Source organism: Lissotriton helveticus, chromosome 7 (genome assembly GCF_964261635.1).
Source record: "Lissotriton helveticus chromosome 7, aLisHel1.1, whole genome shotgun sequence".
Taxonomy (NCBI): Eukaryota; Metazoa; Chordata; class Amphibia; order Caudata; family Salamandridae; genus Lissotriton; species Lissotriton helveticus.
Genome location: NC_136068.1, coordinates 1,450,611,970 through 1,450,634,411, shown reverse-complemented (window position 1 = coordinate 1,450,634,411; position 22,442 = coordinate 1,450,611,970).

Below are 22,442 nucleotides of genomic sequence, written 5' to 3'. Positions count from 1 at the left end.
TTTTTAACAGTTCATTAAAGATTGAAGGACTTTCTGTATAGCCCTGAGGGATTCTTGTCCATCCAAGGGTCTTATCTTGGAATCTGAAAGCAAAGATTTCATAACTGTCTGGATGTAAGGGAACAGTAAAGAATGCATTGCAAAGGTCAATGACTGTGTACCATTCAGCATCATGTGGAATCTGAAATAGAATTACTGCTGGATTTGGAACCACAGGACAACATGGAATGACAATTTGATTAACCTTTCTCAAATCTTGTACGATCCTAAATGTTCCGTTAGACTTTTTAACTCCCATAATTGGTGAATTACAAGAGCTACTCTTCATTTCCTTTAATACACCTTGCTTGATTAATTTTTCAATTATAGGTGTAATACCTTCAATTGTTTCTGTTTTCATTTTATATTGTGGAGTGTTTGGAAATTCTATTCCCTGTTTCAATGCAATTTTTACAGGATCTACGTTTTTCATTAGACCCATCTCATTCCCAGTAAAATCCCATATTTCAGATTTCACTGTTTCTTTTAGCTCTTCAGGTAAATCCTTTTCTTCAAATGCAGGAAACAATTTTGTTTCTTCTGCTTCCATCATCATCATTGTCATCCTGTATAAACCATCTTCCTCCATTGTTTGTAACTCAACTCCATCAGGAGAACAATATATTCTGCAATTCATTTTACATAGGATGTCTCTGCCTAATAGATTTACTGGACTACTATTACAAACCACAAATCTGTGTTTGTCTCTGTAATTTCCAATTTCAACTGGTACTGGATCAGTTAAATCTGTTTTAATTTGCTGATTACTTACTCCCACAACTTGGATGTTATCCCCAGAGAGAGGTAGGTTTTCAATTTCCACTGATCTAACAGTAGAACGGGTAGCACCAGTGTCCACTAGAAAAGTGATGTCTACATCATTAACTTTCCCGTTTACATAAGGACCAGACTGGTCAACCTCAAGAGTGGCTCCAACAACACACTCTTCCTCCTCTCTCGGGCACCGTCAGCAATAATCATCAGAATCACTGTCTTGACTTTCTGCTAATAAAAATTGTTGTGAAGCATTTTGCATTTGAACCCTTTGCTGCTTTTGCTGTTTTTGTGGTTTTATTACCTGTTCACTTCCCTGAAATCCCACGTTTGGATTATATTTTTGAACTCCCCCACAATTCGGAAAAGGTGGTTGTGGCAATTGGTCTTGACGATTATTCACCTGTTGTTGTTGCTGTTGCTGTAACTGTCGCTGAATATTAAATTCGTTTAACCCCTGTTGCATCTGTAGCTGTTGCTGCAGGTTAACACCATTCTGCATCTGTGGATTCAATAAGGGATTCTTTAAGTTTTTAGGAGGATGAGGACACTCGTCCCTCCAATGTCCAATTTCGCCACAATTAAAACAAGGTAATCTTTGCTTCAGCTCTTCTATCTTTGGGCTAAATTTCTTTGGGAAATTATTACCTTTAAACTTTCCTTGTATCTGGTTTGTATTTCCAGTTTGAACAAAATTAGTGTTCTTATTACCCATGCTGGCAATCTGTTGCTCAGCCACCTTTACCTGAGCCCACATGGCTTTCTCCTTCAGCTTCTTCTGTTTTACTTCTATTTCATCACTGCAATACTTTGCTTTTCTTAGAATATCATCTACAGATAGTGATTGCCATCCGACAATACTAGTTCTGATCATTTCTCCAATTTCAGGTTTTAATCCATAAACAAATCTATAGATAAAATGACTCATGTCTTTTTCATCTAATTTTTCATAACCACTGTATTGTTTAAAGATTAACAGTAGTCTTTCATAAAAAGAATGAACTGATTCTTTTGTTTCCTGTTCTGTTCTTTCTATTTTAACCCAATCGACTTCTTTGGGTGGAATTTTGTTTTTCATCCAAACAATTACTTTTTCATAAAAATCCATTACAAGTGGATTAGGAGCGCCTGTCTCTTTGATTCGTTCAGGTTCTGCTTTTGGCCAACTAATAGATATTTTACATTCTGTCCAAAGATCAGATGGAACTACAATGTCAAAAAATCCATCTAAATCAATCCACAGAACTTTTGACACTTTGATAAATCTATCAACTTGCCTGTACCACTCGACTGGTTTTTCCCTCAATTTTGGAAAGTCATTTGTAAATAACAGAATGTCCTGTCTCGACCACGGGACATGAACATATCCTCCACCTGCAACTTCTCTCATTGGAAATTGTTTTGACAATTTATCCAATCTTTCATCTTCCTTCTTTTTCGTCCATTTTACTCTCCATTTATTCAGTTCTCCTAGCTTTTTGATATAAACAATCAAATCTTTAATGTGAACTATTCTTCCCATTGAGTTCAAACTCTCAATGTCACTTTCTGAAAAGTCTAATCTGTAATGCTTTGCAAAATTCTTTTGTTTACTCACATCGATTTCAAGTTCTGCAGCTAGATCCTCTAATTGATCATATTTATTTTTCGTTTTCCACTGAATGCTTTTGCAAATGAATAGTAGTTCATCATCCCGATAGTAATTTAAACTATCTGGGCCAATTGTTACTGGAACTGTGACAGCTTCCATGCCTTTTGTCATTCTTTTAATTAATTCTTCTTTAGATCTTAAATATTCATTATAATCAACATCTTCAACATTTCTTGCCTCTCTTGTATAATCTTTTGGAGGTTCCCTTGCTCTTGGAGTCATTGTAAAATGTCTACCTTCATTTCGAGCATTCTCGAATTCTGGTCTTCTAGGAGTTTCATTGATTTCACAATTATTTGGATAAAGTTTAGGAGCTTCACTAATTGGAGGTGCACTCGGTGAAGTTTCAGTAGAAACCACCGGAGTAGACCATGATCTAGGAGGTCTCAAAGGCTGATTAGGCTGATTCTTTCTAGCAGTTGTATATATTTCTTCCATAACTGCATCCTCAGATTCACTTTCCATAGATTTCCCTGTAGGAGTACCCATTACCATTTCATGAATTAAATACAATCCTTCACTCATGTTTCCCTGTCTCCACATTCGCAATCTATCTTCATGAGTTTCTCTTTTCCAAGATGGATTTTTAGAAGGTCTTTTAATTCCACTAGCTTCTCTTTGTAACTGATACATCTCGTCTTCCCACTCAACTAAAGCTTCAAATTGAGTTGGTCTCGGTTTTGGAACAAGAGCATTCATTTTCTCTCGTAAATTTCTTAAAACTCTTACATTAAATGAACCATCATCAGGCCAAGCTAAAACACCGTCGTTTTTAGTATAGCGTTTCCAACTGTCGAACCATAAGACAGTATGATATCCGTATTCACCTTCCATGTACGCTGCAGGTGTTTTATACTTATGAAGTAGTTTACCACCTCGCGTTTCGATTTTCTTGTCAGGTGAAAATAAATTCTTAAATTTCTGAAATAATGTTGTCTTTTTCTCAACATGTTTAAAATGATAACTCATTTTTAAAAGTTAAATTTAATTCACAAAATCGTTCGTAAAATATTTCCGGGATGTTCCGTACAACAACCAATCCGTGCGCGAAACACACCAACAAGCCAATGACAGTTGAGCTACGTCACTTTTCTGCTCAACCAATAAATTTAGAATTTTTCCGAACGACCAATCAGCTCACAGGCCTTCAGAGACTTAAGAGCCAATCAGAATACAGCTTGTGACGTAGGTCACCCAATCCCAGCGCGGCTCTGTGACGTACACAGCAGCTGCGGTTTCTCGCTTCTCACTCCTGGCGCTTACCCCTCCTTCACAAAATCTTTTCACAGCGCCATTTTAAGGACACTTTTCAGTGTAAATTAATTTTTAACGATGACTATAAGGACAACATCTGTTCGTTTCACTATTTAGGATAGTTTACATACATTCAAGTATCCACACTTCGGAATAGGCGGCGCTATTCACACTAAGGATAATATTCAATTGTCAGTAGAGTAACCTTACCCCACCCTTCTAACAAGTATTATTATGAACTCGCTTTGCTCTGAACCCACCGCGAAGTGAAAGTTCTAAGAGTTCCACTTGAACATAAAATACAATTCAAACTCGCACTTTTACACGGAAAATTCCCTAATTTCAAACACACATGAAATCCGTACAGGACTCTCACCTGTTTATAGAAATCATGCACCGTTAGCAAAATAACGACGTTATCCGTACAGGGCTCTCACCTGTTTATAGATATGAAACATGTACCCGTACAGGACTCTAACCTGTTTATAGATAATCATGCACCGACGTTAATTTTACCCTTCACTCAAGCTCGGATATAACTAATACTCTCATCACAGTGAGTTTTATGGAAGGCGCTTTGTCCCTATTCTCATGCTGCTTTGATTTCTTAGAAAACCCTCACTATACAGGATTCAGACCTAGCCCTAAAACTGTGCTGCTCGGCGACAACACTATGGTACACGGCGATACCTCTTGTGATACTCGGCGATATCACTACAAACGGAACAGATGGCTTGCGTGACTAATTTCTCGCCACACAATCTATACCGGTATAGCTTACAGATAGCACGAAAAACAAACTTAACATGTGTTAAAACATCGATCCTATTTCCATACCATAATGTAACCCTTAGCAACCAACATATTACCTTGGTTACCTCTTAGCAACCATCAATTTCTGCTACCAGAGAATTGATCCAGCGGGCTATAGAAAATATATCATAAACTACGCTACCCAACTTCATAACCTATAAACAAAATTCTAAACTAAATATGGACCCATTTATAAACCTGATATATTTTAGGCCTACTGAATCAGGTGGTCAGAATAAATCTATATACACATTATCTACAAACTATATACATTTTTATACATTTGCAGAAAGAATATTGTCATTAGAATAAAACCCAACCATTTAAATGACCACCATAGGCGACGTGATTTAGCTAATAGTAACCTACACTTCTGAATAACCAAGACCAGCTTGTTTGTCAAAAGTAAGATTTTATTTACTAAATTATGGTATATAAGTTGAAAGTTTTATAAATGAATTTTATTAGCAATAATGCAAGCATGATTATAATGAAATATGAGAAAATTACTATTTAAGCAATTGAAACAATTTTAAAGAAAATATATAAAGTTTAGCATTTCTAAAACCTAATTCCCTAACTAAGCTAAATAGATAGAAATTAAAGTAAAGTTCTTTGAGGATTCTTACGTGCTCCACGCAAAGTCCAGCAGCACATCACCCTCATCGGAAAGTCAGAAAGCAGCAGCCAGCCCAACCCTAAGGGCATGACTTTTTATACCTTTCTACGCTAACTAAACTAGCAAAGGAAAGTTTTCAGAAATCCTCGACGTCCCATTGGCTGAGAGTGACAAGTGACATGTCACCCGTTTCTCAAAAAGTTCCACTAAATCTTATTTCATAGAGACCATTGTTCCTTCCACGTGAAGCCAGAAGCTTCCTCATGTTGCAACAAATGTATTAAGTCATTCTCGCAGCGTCCATTGACTTTCATTATACTTCCGCGGATGCCAAGTTAAGGATTGACAAAATGTTCACTTTCGACCTTGGCCATGTCCGACAGAATGATGTCAGCTCATCAGTTTTTGCTTTGTGAATGCAGCTTCAATAAACGTTTAAATTCAGAATGGGCGTCTCGTGACTTTCTGCAGAATTATATGTCAGCTCTTTTTCTGCGTTTCAAATGACTAGGCCCAAAAGCAGGCAACTTATGATTTCTAATATAAAACAAACACAAGAAAAGTATTAATGTAAGAAATAAAGTAGATTCTGTATCCACCCCATGGTTTACTAATTAATTAACCCACCCGATTAATCAAAATGTTACCTAGCCATTGCAAACAAATAAAGCAGCGTTTATATTTACCAGTCTCCGTTTTTCCATGAGACCCATATGCACCTAGAATAGTAGAAATGACATCATACAGACAAAGAAAAGCAAAACAAGCACATGCTTCTTTTAAGTTTGCAGCAATTAGTAATGACAAAAACGAAAACAATAAATTATTTTATTATTTTGCACGAACAAAAAGATGCAACATTTATGCACGTTTATGAGCACACATGTTAGTCCCCCCACGTGTAAAGTTTAATCTAAGTTGTATTAGCACGACATATCACAAATCATTAATAATTTTATTCATGTTATGGAAATGTGACTTTGCGAGTTTAAACAAAATTTTGTTTTCTATCTCGCTCCATCAGGTGCCATCCACTTGCTTTGTGCTAAAGAGGGCTCACAGATCGCTTGTCCTGAGACCGGTGCCCTAACTCGTCCTATCATTATGTGACTTTTGAACTAGGCTGACAGAGACACCATACTGAGGTGTGTCCGTCACCTCCAAACCATCCGCTGTACAGAGCCTATAGTGATGCTGTTCCAGACTACATCGTCAAGGTACAGCTTATGTGCAAATCCTTTCTTGTGGTAAAGAGGAAACTCAGGGCCATGGACATTCAATATGCACTCTTTTATCTGGCAAAACCTAAGGTGTTGTTTCAAAGAAAATTGATATCCTTTGATAACCCGGAAGAGGAGTGGGACTGGGCTACCAAAAGGAAACGACTGCCGGACCTGTGGGTAGAGCAAACAAGTCAATGGGGGCAGATAGACCCTCCTTCGAGAAGAAACTAGTGGAGAAGGAGAAATGGTCGAACGAGCGCCCGGCGGGCGCTGGCCTGGGTGTGGAGCTCAGGATCTTCTGCCTCAGATGGCTCTTGCTCTGGACTGGGGGCTGGCTCCCCTGGAGGTTCAACCCCGGGTGCATTGTTGGGGGGACCTGATGCCTTCCCGGGGTGGCCGGTGCAGACTGAATCTTGCTGTTTGTTTCTAGGGTAGTCAAATGGGGCTCCAGGACTCCTGCCAAATGAAGAAGGTGTGATGATGGCGAATCCCCGCTACATCTGACTGTGCTCTTAGTTTTTGTTTAGTTTTGTTTGATGTACTGTTGACTGTTTTCTTTGTGGGTATGTTTGTTCTATTGGTGAAAAATGCTTCTGGGCTTGAAGTATTGGGTGTGAGGGGGGTTCTGGGGTACAGTTTCATTGCACTAGTTGCACAAAAGTTTAATGGTTAGCTTCTGGCCTAAGCCCTGCAGGCATGTTTGACACACCAAACACCATGACTGATCCAGAGGGTTTAGCGTCCTGTCCTAGAATGTAAACGCTTTGCTGGACAAGGTTAAGAGGTCAGCTATCCTTACGCATGCTCATAGACTTGCAGCAGTGGCCCTCCTGCTCCAGGAGACTCACTTGCTTGGTGACAAGTGTCCCATTTTGGCCCATTGATGCTCTCACCCAGTGTACCACGCTGGATTCAACTGAGGGTCGAGAGGGGTGGCTATCTTGCTACACAAAGCCGTCGCCATGGTGGTTATAGTGGTAGTCTAGGATGGGTTGGGTTGCTACATCTTAATCAAGGACTGCCTGGGTGGTAGGAAATCCACAATTGCCAGTGTGTATGTCCCCCCACCTTCCGGGCAGGCACTATGATAGAGCTGACATGGGTTATTGCGGCACCCCGGAAGCAGGGTTAATCGTGGGGTCGACTTTATTGATGCCTTAACCCACTCTTGGACACACAGGATGGGGCAAGTGGGAAGAGACAATCCTCTTTGGTGCCCTGGGTTGATTCCCTGGGTTTATGCGATGTCTGTAGGGTCCTTAACCCAACAACATGGGAATACACATACTACTCACACCCTCACAGGTCACACTCGCATCTGGACTACTTCTTCCTCCCCCACGGAGATACGCAGGGTGACAGGTAGCAGGATTTACCCAAGGGTGTTGTCTGACCATTGGCCCAATTATGTACAGCTTGGGCTACATAGGCGTGGGTCGGATCTTTCCTGGTCCCTGCCAGCAAGATGATTGAAAGACAGAGCATTCCAGGAGTATGATAGGATGTTCTGGATTTCTATTTTAAGAATAATTCTACCCCTGATATATCCCCAGTGACACTGTGGGAAACAATGAAAACAGTCCTTCGGGGGAAGATACTCACTTTTTTAGCTGGCAAGAAGAGAGAAAGAGAGCAGGAATCCCCAATCAGGAGAGGAGATCAATCTGTGTTGCCATGAGGCATCAAGGTAGGCCCTAAAGCAGTGGATGTTAGGGGGAGTTATAGTAGCTCTAATGTACATGCAGTCCAGAATTTACGAATTTGGGCACAAGTACAGAAGCCTGTATCACCGGCTGGCGACCAAATTTCTGGTGGACAGGTTTATTCTCCAGGTCTACATGGATGGCGTGCTGTCTCATGTAGTATCGGAAATAGCTGATGCCTTTGCACAGAACTACAAGCATCTTTATCATTTGAACCCACTGGGCTAAGGGGAGCGGCACAACCCCATCGCCGCTGATCTGGTGATGCCACATCTCTCCCCAAAGGCAAGGGTAGAACTTGAGAGGTCTCTTGCTGAGAAGGAGTTCTCCACTGCCCTGCAGGGAATGCACCAGGTCAGAACGGCTTCCCCGCTGGGTTCATGCCACGACCTTGGTCCCACATCTGTTGATGATCGTGAAGGCTGGGAGCAAGTCAATGCTCCACAGGAAAATCAATTAAGATTACAGGGGAACCCTGCTTACTAAGAACCAGGGTAATTGTGTTATACTAAAGAGACAGTGGTTCTCGTAGACAAAATAAATAATAATAGAATTAGAAGCGCACAATGGCAATACATTTGTAAGGGAGGGGATAATGCAAGAGGGAAAAGAAACTTCTACACAATTAAACACATTCAATGTTTATATTTGCAACAATAAAGAAGACATTGATATGTAAATATATATCATTTCTTTAAGAAATTTGAACAATTATAAATTTTGTGCAGTGCATCCCCAAGTGAATCATGGAACCAGTGATCAATTATGTACAGTGGTTTAGTAAAAAACGGTTTCCATATGTACAAGAAAGGACCAATTGATACAGAACAGCGAGGATGTCTGATAACACCAGCTATATGCGGTCTTTTTGTACTCGTGTTGACGGTGTTTCAACCCCTTTGTTGCATGTGGTGTTTCCTCAGGACAGTAGGTATTGGGGATATCTGCACGAAAACGCATAGCGTTAGTTTGCAGGCAAGTATTGGGGGCTCAAGAAGGTGATTGCAAGAAAGGCAGGAACAATAAATCAATCAATCAATCAATCATGCCATTTGTATAGCGCACTACTCACCCGGGAGGGTCTCAAGGCGCTTGAGGGGAGGGGTATGCTACTGCTCGAACAGCCAGGTCTTGAGTTGTTTCCTGAAGGCGAGATGGTCCTGGGTCAGCCGAAGGTGGATGGGGAGGGAGTTCCAAGTCTTGGCAGCCAGGTAAGAGAAGGATCTTCCTCCGGCGGTGGCTCTTCGGATGCGTGGTACGGCTGCGAGGGCGAGGCTGGTGGACCGTAGCTGGCGGGTGGGCGTGTAGAAGGTCAGGCGGTCGTTGAGGTACTTGGGGCCCAGGTCGTGGAGAGACTTGTGTGCGTGGGTGAGGAGCCGGAACGTGATCCTCTTGTCGATGGGGAGCCAGTGCAGGTTCCTCAGGTGGCTGGAGATGTGGCTGCGTCGGGGGACATCCAGGATGAGTCGGGCGGAGGCGTTCTGGATGCGCTGGAGTCTTTTCTGTAGCTTGGCTGTGGTTCCGGCCTAGAGGGCGTTTCCGTAGTCCAGTCAGTTGGTGATGAGTGCCTGGGTGACAGTCTTCCTGGTCTCGGTCGGGATCCAGCGGAAGATCTTGCGAAGCATACGCAGGGTGTTGAAGCACGATGAGGAGACGGCGTTGACTTGTCTGGTCATCGAGAGGGAGGGGTCCAGGATGAAGCCCAGGTTGCGTGCGTGGTCGGTTGGCTTGGGTGCGGTGCCCAGGGCTGGGGGCCACCAGGAGTCATCCCAGGCGGAGGGCGAAGATCCCAGGATGAGGACTTCCGTCTTGTCCGAGTTCAGTTTCAGGCGGCTGTCCTTCATCCACTCGGCGACGTCTTTCATCCCTTCGTGTAGGCAGGTTCTGGCGGTGTCGGGGTCTCTGGTGAGGGAGAGGATCAGCTGGGTGTCGTCGGCGTAAGAGATGATGTTGAGATACCTGGATTGTGAGAACAGCCTTGGTGGACGTGTGATCTCCCGTGTTTGTGAAAAATAATCATAAAAGCACTCAAGTGAGTACCCAGCCGGGTGCTGCGTGGCGCGTAAAGGGAATAAACGACAACTTGGTAAGTTCTATGTTATACAACAATGTTCATTGTCGATAAAGTTTATTTCGAAAAGGCTCTTACCTCACGATCATGAGGTGTGGGCTGCCTTCTCTGAATGCTGCGCGATGGAGTTTGCCTTATAGGCTTGATAGTAACAGACACGTAATGGTGTCTTTTAACCTAAAACAACAAGAGTGAGTAAGATTTAATGCTAGATAAGGATATGGAAAAGTGCATCGCGCTAAAGCGCTAATGACACTAACTTTTAATGTCGAATGACGAGGTCTCCTACAATGAGGTATTGGCGTGTGGCCGGGTTAGACTCTCTCCAGTTCGATGTCAGTGTGTACATGCCTCGAGTCCTTCTTTTAACTTAAAGGCTTCAATAGGGCAGCCGTATGTCAGCCCCGTTCTGAGCATTGAGCCGTCGCTCAATCTACTGCTCGGAGCTGCGTTGCCATGGCAGCCGCTCGTCAGTTCGCTAGCTTCTGCGTTTGCTCACAAAGTCTCGCGGTGGTCGTATGGACAACGAGACTTCCGCGGCCAACCCGCGTAACTATGGTAACGCAAGTCATCGTTACTAGAAAGTCTGTGTATGCTACGTACCCCGCTGTAATAGCGGTCATTATAGTATGTTACGGCGTGACAGTAAGATGACTCACCGCATGTTGCGGTGTAAATAAAGATTGTGATGCATTTACCTTGGTAAATTACCATAAAGCATTGATATGCTGACGGTCAGACATTGAATTTATACATAAACATTTCATATTTATACTCATGACTATACAATTACTACAGAGCTATACAATTACTTAAAAGCAATTACAATTCACTACATAATTGCGTAATCATTTGACAGAGTGTAATGTTGAGATAGAGAACCAGTTTTTTCATCTGCCGTGAACCAAAACTCACGCTCACATTCTTGATAATCCTGTAGCAACAGGAACAGGAGTCTACATGGTTCAGTTGTATTGATTAGTGCTGATTCGTCACAAATCCCCGCCATTCCTCAGCCGAGTTCAGGCCCACTTCAATTGAATTGGCCCTATCTATCCACATGCACTCTAAGCGTTGGAGAATAGTGCTAATGTCGCCACCTCTTTCTGAGAGGGTTGCGATTGCTATTATCTGCCATCGTATTTGGTCGGCCGTATGCTGTTTCTCTGTGTAATGAGTGACCAGGGGTGCATTTGGATCTGCCCTCCGTATACGACTTCTATGCTGGCTGATTCTGGCTTTGACAGGTTGTTGAGTCTGGCCTATGTAGGCTAGGTTGCATGGGCACCAAATGCAGTACCCCACGTTGCGTGTATTGCAATTTGAGTAACTTTCAAGGGTGTGTTTGACGTTCCCGTGTTCAAATGTAGTGGTGTTGAAGGTAAAATCACAAAACACGCAATTCCCACATCTGTGATGTCCTTTGATGCTGGGTAACCCCCATGCACTTGTAAGTGTGTTAGAAACTTTCACTTTAGTGTCAGTCACTGATGTGACCAGATGGTCTTTTAAGTTTTTTCCTCGTTTATATGCAAAAAGGGGAAATTCTATGGATGCATCTATACTCTTAATGATGTCCCAATGTTTTATGATCAGTTTACGTATTTCGTTTGTGTGGCTGCAGAAAGTTGTTACACATACTATTTTGTCTACAGTCTTTTTCTCTTTGGTTTTTAGAAGCTCCTCCCTTGGACAATGCCATGTTCGTTTGCGCGATTTTTTCACAAGTCTATTAGGATAGCCTCTAGAAGACAACTTCAGTCTCAACATCTCTGCTTCTCGCATGTAGTCTTCCTTATGTGTGCAATTTCGCCTTATTCTAAGGAACTGCCCGAATGGTAGTCCGTCCCTTAAAGCTCGTGGATGTTGACTGCGATAAGAGAGTAAAGTGTTTCTTTCTGTTGTTTTCCTGTGTGGGGACGTGTAAAGTGAACCATTTTGATGACTGATGTTTAAATCCAGAAAGGATGAATTATTGGTGGTGGATGTAAAGTTTAGATTTGTTTGCACCGTATTCAGGTGTCCGACAAAGTCTCTGAAGCTGGCATCTGTTCCTGTCCAGATAACGAAAATATCGTCAATGTATCTTTTCCAGCATTTTAACCTGGAATAGTATGGATTAAGATTGGTCAGTACATATTGGTGCTCCATCTGGTTCATATAGATGTTAGCCAGATTTGGGGCAAAAATTGCCCCCATACTGGTTCCAGAACATTGTTAATAATATTCTCCACCTGACATGAAATAATTGCTTTGCAGGGCAATACGTAACAGTTTAATAATAAACTCTGTTGGTACCTGAATGGGTTTTGAACGTAGTTCGAGTAAGAATTCTATTGCTTGTATACTGTCTTCCTGTGGTATGTTTGTATATAACGAACTAATGTCCAGGGTAGCCAATAGGTCTATGCCCTTTGTGAACGGCATCCCTTCCATCAAGTTAACCATAAAGGTTGTGTCTTTTACATATGTATCCTGTAGTGGAACAAATTCTCGTATAAAAAAGTCTATGTATGAGCCCAGGTTCTAATACTGAGCCGCACCCAGATAGTATTGGGCGGCCTTGCGGGTCTGTTGTACTCTTATGTATTTTCGGTATAGTGTATAATACCGGAGGTCTGGGGTTATCACTATTCAGAAACTCAAATTCCTTCTGGGATATATAGCCCTCCTCTCTTGCTTCGGTGGTAATCAGTAAGATGTCTCTTCGTATTTTGGGCAGAGGATTAGTGCCAAGTTTCTTATAGTGTCTGGTATCATTGATTTGTTTCTGTATTTCTGCCTCATAGGTAATGCGGTCCTGAACAACTATTCCTCCCCCCTTATCTGCTGGTTTTAAAATAATAGAGTCATCGTTTTTTAAGGCCCATAATGATTGACGTTCGTTAAGGGTGATGTTGTATGGGATGAAGGCCTTTGTATTTTTCATCTTGTCTATCCCTTGTATTATCAGTTTTTCAAAGGCTAGGAGTTCAGGTGGTAGCATCTCATTTGTGGGATAAAACTTGGAGGGGGGTCTCAGACCCGTAACGGATTCTTTGGTGGTCAGTTCCTTGTCTTTGAAACAAAGTTTTAGCCTGATTTTTCTAAAAAAAATTGAAAGATCTCTGTCTTAATTGAGAAAAAGTTGGTTCTTTCTGTGACTACATAGGAGAGACCCTTACTAAGTAGTGAAATCTCTGCAGATGACATGACATGTTTAGATAAATTAAAAATGGGGATAGTATCTACTGAACTATGATTGGTTAGTATGGCTGTGGGCCCCATTGGTAACGTTTCCGGCGCGTGTGTCGTTCGCCTGGGTATTGGTGCCATGTTTTGGCTTTGGCTTTCCCTCCTCGATCTAAAAAAGATGATTGGCCTGGATGATTGTCAGAGCGACTAGGTCCCGCCTGAGGTTCGGAGTCACTTCAGCCCCCCGATGATTCTGAAAACGTAACCGATTGGTTGCGTCTAAATCTACCCCAAGTGTTTTGTTGGTTCTGATTGGCTATTGTTGTATAGTAGTCTTCTCGGAGATATGGGTATGCTCGTTCTTTGGAATAGTTTTTTATATCCTTTCCAACTTTGTCTATTTTTTTCTTTAATTCAAAGCTATTGAAATCTTCTATGGTTTTATTGAGTTTGTCCAGTAGGGACTTGGCATCGGTTATGGTGTCACTTCCTAGAAGTTCCTTCTCTATTTCCTCGATCTCTTTGAGTTCAGATTTTGCATGCTCAAGCGCGGTCTCCACGCCCAGCACCATCCAATGGCGTGAGCATGTAACTGAGATGTTACAGAATTTACCTTTAAATTTTGGGTCTTTCCTGAATATCCCCGGTATATTCCTAATTTGGAGCCCTTGTGGAATTATGCCTGCTCTTAGGTATTCAGGTAGCATGTGAGCATGCAGCTCTGTTCTTACATGCTTTTTCTTAGCTTTCTCGAGCCTTTCCAATAGTTGTTGCCTGGGATTGCTGATATGTGTGGAATGTGTTGCAAAAAGTGACGGTTCACTGATTATTTTTGCTATGTACTCTTCTGTGTAGGGAGGAGCTTTGTCCTCTGACATTATCTTGCTTACTTAAAGCAAATATACCCTACTCTTGATAGGGTCTGAAAGGAATGAAATCCAAGAACTGGATAGATCCCTCGCGGCGATGCTATCCGAATACCTAAGAGCAGGCATAATTCCACAAGGGCTCCAAATTAGGAATGTCCCGGGGATATTCAGGGTTGTTGATCCAAGTCAGGAGCTGGGTGGCATGTACCAAAGTCTAACATTTCCAGATCTGTGATTATTCTTACTTTATTTTACAAATCAATTTTCCCATTTTTTGAAAATATTTCAAGGGAGGGAGGAGTCCAGGATGAAGCCCAGGTTGCGTGCGTGGTCTGTTGGTTTGGGTGCGCTGCCCAGGGCGGGGGGCCACCAGGAGTCGTCCCAGGCGGAGGGTGAGGATCCCAGGATGAGGACTTCCGTCTTGTCCGAGTTCAGTTTCAGACGGCTGTTCGACATCCATTTGGCTACGTCTGTCATCCCTTCGTGCAGGTTGGCTCTGGCGGTGGCGGGGTCGTTAGTGAGGGAGAGGATCAGCTGGGTGTCGTCGGCGTAGGAGATGATGTTCAGGTTGTGCTGGCGTGCGATGGCTGCGAGGGGGCTCATGTAGACGTTGAAGAGTGTTGGGCTGAGCGAGGAGCCTTGAGGAACGCCGCAGATGACTTTGGTGGCTTCCGATCTGAACGGGGGAAGGCGGACTCTCTGTGTCCTTCCGGCGAGGAAGGAGACGATCCACTCCAGTGCCTTCTCCTGGATTCCGACGTTGCTGAGGCGCTGTACTAGGGTACGGTGGCAGACAGTGTCGAAGGCCGCGGAGAGGTCCAGGAGGATGAGGGCCGCTGTTTCTCCGTTGTCGAGCAGGGCTCGGATGTCATCGGTGGCTGCGATCAGGGCGGTCTCGGTGCTGTGGTTGGTCCGGAAGCCAGACTGCGAGAGGTCGAGGGAACCGTTTGTCTCGAGGAAGGCGGCCAGTTGCTTGTTGACTGTCTTCTCGATGACTTTGGCCGGAAACGGGAGCAGCGAGATGGGGCGGTAGTTCTTGAGGTCGGTTGGGTCTGCTGATGGTTTCTTTAGTAGAGCGCTGAGTTCGGCGTGCTTCCAGCTCTCCGGGAAGGTGGCGATGTCGAAGGAGGTGTTGATGATGTCCCGCAGGTGGGGTGCGATGACAGCGTCGGCCTTGTTGAAGACGTGGTGAGGGCAGGGGTCTGTCGGAGATCCGGAGTGGATGGAGTTCATCGTGCGGATGGTGTCTTCGGTGCTGATCGGGGTCCAGGCGCGGAGGGTGGTGGTGGGGGGCGGTGGTTCGGTCGTGGCGTGCGTCCGTTGGGTGATGAAGCTGTTGTGTATGTCCGCGATCTTGTTGTGGAAGTAGGAAGCGAGGGAGTTGCAGAGGTCTTGCGAAGGGGTGATGTCGTTGTTTCCGGCGTTGGGGTTGGAGAGCTCTTTCACGATGTTGAAGAGTTCCTTGCTGTTGTGTGCGTTGTTGTCCAGTCGTTCCTTGAATGTGTTTTTCTTGGTGGCGTGGATCAGCTGGTGGTGTTTTCGGGTGGCGAGCTTGAGGGCAGACATGTTGTCCGGTGTTGGGTCTCTGCGCCAGATTTTCTCGAGTGCTCTGCAGTTCCTCTTGGAGCTCTTGAGTTCGTCATTAAACCATGGGGCTTTCTTGCTGCCGGGTCTGCTCAGCGGGGTCTTCAGCGGGGCGAGGTCGTCTGCGCAGTCCATTTCGTGAGGTTGGTGGCTGCTTGGCTGGGGTTTGTTGTGCTGGTGGGAGGGTTCTTGTTCAGGGAAGTAGCGAGCTGGTCTGCAGTGATCTTGTTCCAGCTTCTGCGGGGAGCCTGTTGCTGGTGATGGTGGAGCGTGGTTCTTCTGAAGCTGAAGTGGACGCAGCTGTGGTCCGTCCAGTGGAGTCCCGTGGCGTGGCTGAAGGCGATGTTCTTGCTGGAAGAGAAGACCGGGTCGAGAGTGTGTCCAGCGTAGTGGGTGGGGGTGGTCACCAGTTGCTTAAGTCCGAGGTTGGCGAGGTTGTCCAGCAGGGTGGTGGTGTTGCGGTCGTTGTTGTTCTCCAGGTGGAAGTTGAGGTCCCCGAGGAGGATGTAGTCGGCGGAGGGGAGGGCGTGCAGGCTGATGAAGTCGGCGATGTCTTCGCTGAATTGTGTGCGTGGTCCCGGGGGTCTGTAGATGAGGGTGCCTCTGAGGGTGGTCTTGGGGTTGACGTGGATCTGGAAGTGCAGGTGTTCGGCGGGTGCGAGAGTGTCGTCGGTGTTGGTCGTGATGCGGATGGTGTTCCTGTGGATGATGGCGATGCCTCCTCCCGTCTGGTTGGCGCGGTCTCTCCGGGTGATCTTGTATCCCTCTGGGATGGCGATGGCGATGTCGGGCGCTGAGGAGGCGTTCATCCAGGTTTCCGTGAGGAAGGCGACGTCTGGAGATGTGGTGTCGAGCAGGTTCCAGAGCTCGACGGCGTGTCTGTGGATGGAGCGGGTGTTGAGCAGGATGCACTTCAGGTGGGTGCTGCTGGAGGTCGGCTTGGTGGGTGCTGGTGTGGCGTGGGTCCGGTTGCAGGTGAACTTGCAGGAGTGGCAGCTGAAGGGTCCGTGGGTGCGTCTAGGTGTGGCTCGGTAGCAACCCGGGGTTCGGCCGGTGTTGAGTGCGTTGAGTTCGGTAGCGTCGTAGGTCCGTCGGGTCGGCTTCCGTCGGTGGGGGCCAGGGGTCCTGGCACTGGGCGCGGTCCAGGCGCGGACGGGCGCAGACGGGCTTACCTTTGGCGCACCTTCGGCGCTCATTCGGTGCTCCCGCTGCGCGCGTCCGCTGCGCGGTCGCTCTGGGGGCGTCATAAGTGAGGAGCCGGGAGGGCGGGTCATCTGGGTGGCGGGAGCGGGGCGGCCAATGGGCAGGAGGGGGGCGGAGACACCGGGGGGCAGTGGCGGGAAGGAGGGCGGCTCGAGGGAGCGAACAGGAGGGGGAGGGCAGCACAGGGGTACAGAAGGCAAAAGGGGGAGGCAAGTGAGCAAAGGCGAGGGGGGACAGGTAAGAACCGGGGGGAAACAGAAAAACAAGTGGAGGCAAGTTACACAACGGGGGGAAGGAGAAGATGCGAGTGGAGGCAAAAACGGGAGAAATTACCAGGGGGGCTAGTGGATAGTACAAGCAGCAGGCGCACAGAAGACACAGGGGGGAAGCAGGCACGCCGCAGCAGACAAACAGCGGCGAAAACGAGGGTGTGCAAGGCAGTGCGCGGCACTCAGCAGGGCAGGGTCCTGGCCACGGCGGGCAGGAGCAGCGGAGGTGGGGCAACCTCACCTGGAACAGGTTCGAGCGGTCGGGAAGGAGGAGGTTTGCTGTTTAATTATGTTGAAAAGATCTTTAGGTCTGTTTCTGGAGTGGTCAAGTTTGGCTCAGAAGAAAGAGGATTTCTCTCTCTAGATGTGTTTTTTGTATTTTTGGTGTTGGGTCAGCGAGGGCTGTTATCTCCAGGTTCTTTCAGCCAGCCTAAGTTGTCGTCTTTCTATATAATGGTATTTATTGAACCAGGAACTGGAAGGGATGCTTCTTAATTTCTTGAGTTTTAGAGGGGCGACAGAGTCAAGAAGTTCTGTCATTTTTCTGTTATAGTGGGAGGTAAGGTTATCAACGGAAGTAAGGTCGGATGGAGGTTGAATTTGGGAACTGATTAGGGATTCTAATTCCGATTGAGGAATTTGGTGCGTATTCCTCACCCAGTGCTTAGGGTGGTTTGTTTGGGTGTGGTACTTGGGTTGGTTGACAGTGAGATTGAATAGAATTAGGTGGTGGTCAGTCCAGTCAGTGGGTAGGATGGACTGAGGAATATGATTTTATGGTTGGAGATGATTGCATCGAGGGTAGAGCATTTAATGTGAGTTTGCTTTTTGCAGTGTTGAGTGAGAGCTTTAGTTTCAAGGAGATTGAATAAGACTTGTATTGTTGTATCTTCGGGACTGTTCAAATGTAAATATGGGTCTCCTATTATAATGTCTGTGGTATCCTTTAGGGAGTTTTGCGTAATTAGGTGTGTTATGACCTTGAATAATTGTGTTTTTTTACCTGGTAGGTGATATATGAAATGGAATTTGATAGGGTTGGACCTTTTGGAGGAGAGATCAACTCCTAGAGTTTTGAAGGTGGTGTATTCGTCTGTGTGGAAGGGTCTTAGGCACAGATAGTTTTGTGTTTGAAAGCTAATACACCACTGGTGTGATTCTTCTGGTTGTAGTGAATTATTGCAGAGCCCGGTGGAATGAGGAGAACGATAATGGTGGATGAGTGTACATTTAGCCAGGTTTCAGTCAGAAAACAAATGTCTATTTTGTGGCATGCTTGACTGCAGATCGACAGTTTAATGGCATGCAGTTTAACGTGGGTGATGTTCTCGGTTCATGTTTAATAGGCTGGATAGTAGTTTGTTGGGCAGTTGGCCTGGGAAGACAATTAGAGGTGTGCCTCTTATTAGTGACAAGGATAACTGGAATCTTAATGTAATAGGATTGGCTAGGAGCCTTGTTGTATGTGTTGCTCAGTATTTCAGCTTCAAACTGTGACATTCAAGAATTGGTGCACCTGGGTTTGAGGTGGTAGTGAATGTAGGGAATGGTTGACCAGGGGGTAGAGTGTGAAGAGTCGGAATGTATGTTTGTGTAGGGAGCAGTGTTCACCATAGTTAAGTGATTGGGAGGCGAGTTAGAGCAAATCTTTGTGTGTTTTCAAAGTGAGGTGATTTCCTCAAGTACAGTATTGATTTTGAGTTCTGAACGGGTGATTATGGCAAAAAGTTGAGCAGCGGTTGGATCTGTGGTGTAGAATGGGGGTAGGCTGGTGGTCGTCGTAAGCTGGAGTGGGGGTCATGGTTGTATGTGGTTCAAGGACTATGAAGATTCAGGTGTGGAAGTTTGGTCTAACAGTGCAGTGGGTCTTGATGGAGGAGGAGATCATTCTTGAAGTGAGACAATGCCTTTTTTGGGTTTAGGGGTGGGAGAGGATGTGGGGCGCGTTGGGGATGTTGGTGCGAAGGGAATAAGAAGTGGTAGATTCTTCCGAGAGTGCAGTGGGTGTGAGAAGATGTTCTATGAGGGGGCAAATGGTCAAACATTGAGATATTATGTTCAGAGGCTTGAATTAAGATGTTTCTGTATATGGATATGGACAGTTCTCCATCAAATTTATGTGAATGGGGATATAGTGAGTTTGGATTCATATGGAACCTTTATTATGTTGTTTACAAGCAGGTGCTGTAGGAAGTTTTCTCTCCATTTGGTGGGTTTCTTGGTGTAGAAGATGAAGTCGAAGTCCATTATAAGGTCTCGGTGTGTTGAAGGGAGCATACGTTATTAGTGTTTCAGGGTGTCCTTTGAAGAGTTTGTGCTTGTATCTTTTCGCGGAATGTTTAGAGAGATTTTTCAGAAATGTTATGCGGTAGGAATTTGGAACATATCTTTCCATGGCGGTGCTCTGTGTGGCCAATAGTTGGGTGTGAGTGGAGTAGTTTTGAGATAGTGAGGAAAGAGTAGTTGGGTAGGAGTAACAGGGTGCGATTGTAGTATTTAGGTATGATAGAAAGGGTTTGTTGTAAAACTTTGTTAGGACACGGAACATGGCAAAGAAACAAACAGCGCTGCATCCACGGTAACCGGACTACAATCCCCATACAAAACCCCGGCGGGAACTACACTACCCATCAAGCTGCGCGCGGCGCATGCGCGAGGCTTGCACACGGATGTGCCGGCATAAAACGGACCGGGATGTAGAGACGGCCGTCGGATATTTCGAGTCCGCCATGGAGTCCGTGCTTCAACTCAGGTGAGCGGTACCTCTGGAGAGTTCTCTCACATCTTGGTCTACGCGCAACCAGGCGCCAGCACGCCCAGTCCCCGCTCGAGGGTTCGAGCCTTACCTTCGCGCTTTGAAGCGCCAGCACGCCCAGTCCCCGCTCGAGGGTTCGAGCCTTACCTTCGCGCTTTGAAGCGCCAGCACGCCCAGTCCCCGCTCGAGGGTTTGAGCCTTACCTTCGCGCATTTGAAGCGCCAGCACGCCCAGTCCCCGCTCAAGGGTTCGAGCCTTACCTTCGCGCTTTGAAGCGCCAGCACGCCCAGTCCCCGCTCGAGGGTTCGAGCCTTACCTTCGCGCATTTGAAGCGCCAGCACGCCCAGTCCCCGCTCGAGGGTTCGAGCCTTACCTTCGCGCATTTGAAGCGCCAGCACGCCCAGTCCCCGCTCGAGGGTTCGAGCATTTCATAGCGCATTGAAGCGCCAACGCGCTCAGTCCCCGCTCGAGGGTTTTCGAGTGACTTGAACTCGAACACACAGAGCGACTGTCCCCGTTCGAGGGTTATCGAACGAAGGGGCTCTGCCTTGTGATTTCCCTTCAGACTTCTTTTTGCCCTCTGTTGGGAGATGTCGGGACCGGCATCTATGCAGAGGACGAACTAGAGAGTGCGCTTTCCTCAACCACAGTTCGAGTGGCATTGTCGGCCACTGCTTAGCACGGTGTCCTCTGTTGGGTGGCTGTCGGGACCGACAGTCGTGCAGAGGACGGTTGGACGCCCTTATCATCGGCTTCCCCCCACCTCTCTGGCCCTACGGCTTTGCTGTATTCGTGTTCTCCTTTGTGTGATTAAACAAACTAGTGTATCACCACAATATCGCGTTGTCACTGAGTTTCTGGTCCTACGGCTGTACCCACCTCAACCCCGGGGTACTCAGGGGGTTACATAATATCCGACCCTATTAACATTAATCCACCTCCTGGTTGAGAAAGGAGAATGGCAGCCATGGACGACGTATTGGCCGCATTACTCGATGTACAAACAGAGCTAGCCGCATCCCGTCAGGAAACCGCTGACCTAAAGGCAAGGATGGACCATGTACAGCGGAACCCCTTCAACGCAGGGGCTCATGGCGCAGGTCCACAAACAGCGGTTGTGGTGGAAATGCCAGTCGCCATACCGTTGGCCACACCGGAAAGGTACAGCGGTGACCCGGCGACAGTACAGGTGTTCATAACGCAGGTGGCTCTGCATTTCTCTTGTAAGCCCAAATCGTTTCCGACGAATCAGGCGAGGGTGGCTTTCATGATATCGTATTTGGCAGGAAACGCGGCTCAATGGGCAGTTCCTTTAGTGAGCAGAGACGATCCATTGCTGTATGATTGGGAGGCTTTTCAGGAGGAGTTTGTCAGAGTCTTCGACAGAAGAGCTGATTCCTATACAGCGGATCGCGAACTGCTCCAGCTGAAACAGGGGTCCACGGGCCTCGTCCAATATCTGAACGCATTCAGGCGTCTCATAGCGGAAACCAAATGGCCACCGGCCAAACAGACAACGCTTTTCCACCAGGGTCTGAGCGAGGAGCGCATTGTGAAGACCTGATCAGTCTAGCGCTACGCCTTGAGCATAGACTAAGCGAACGCCGTGGTGTGGGGCCAAGAAAGGACAAGACCCCCTCCGCTTCAGGCCACACCAGTGCCAACGAACCGCCTACAACTCCACGAAATGAACCCATGGATATCGGGGCTGTCAGAGCCAGCCTAACAGCAACCGAGAAAGAATCCCGCAGGAAACAGGGCCTTTGTTTGTACTGCGGAAAAAAGGGACACTATGTCCGGGAGTGTCCGGTGAAACCTAGAACAGGTCCCTCACGCCCCAGCCGGCTGTCCACCACGTCGGTGGAAAAGAAGGCGGAAAACTAACGGGCTTCCGGAACAATGAAGGGGATTCTGGGAGTCATGGATGCATCCCTTCCGTACAGCGGCGCGACTTAACCGGTTCCAGACACCTGTTCATCCCTCTGCGTGTCAAGGTACAGGAGGAATGGGTCGCTGTTTCAGCAATGGTGGATTCCGGGGCCACGGGGCTGTTCATGGATGAGAAGGAGGCAGAAAGAATAGGGGTCCCACTTCTACCCTGTTCAACACCCGAGGATGTGTACGCGGTGGATGGGCGCCGTTTGGTTTCTGGGCCCATCAGTCAACACACGGGGAAGTTGGAGGCATGCTACGGACCGCAACATCAGGAAGTCCTGGATTTCAATATTATCTGTGCCCCGCAGTATGGAATCATTTTGGGGTTACCATGGCTGAAGAAACATAACCCTTCCATCGATTGGGAAACACTCACTGTAAAGATGGATTCCCTGTTCTGTTCCCGGTTCTGCATGTCATCAGGGTGCTCAGTCACGGAGAAGGCACAAAGGTACGAGGTGGCCACGGCAGCCGAAAAAGAAGTAGCGCTCCCACGAGCGTATCGA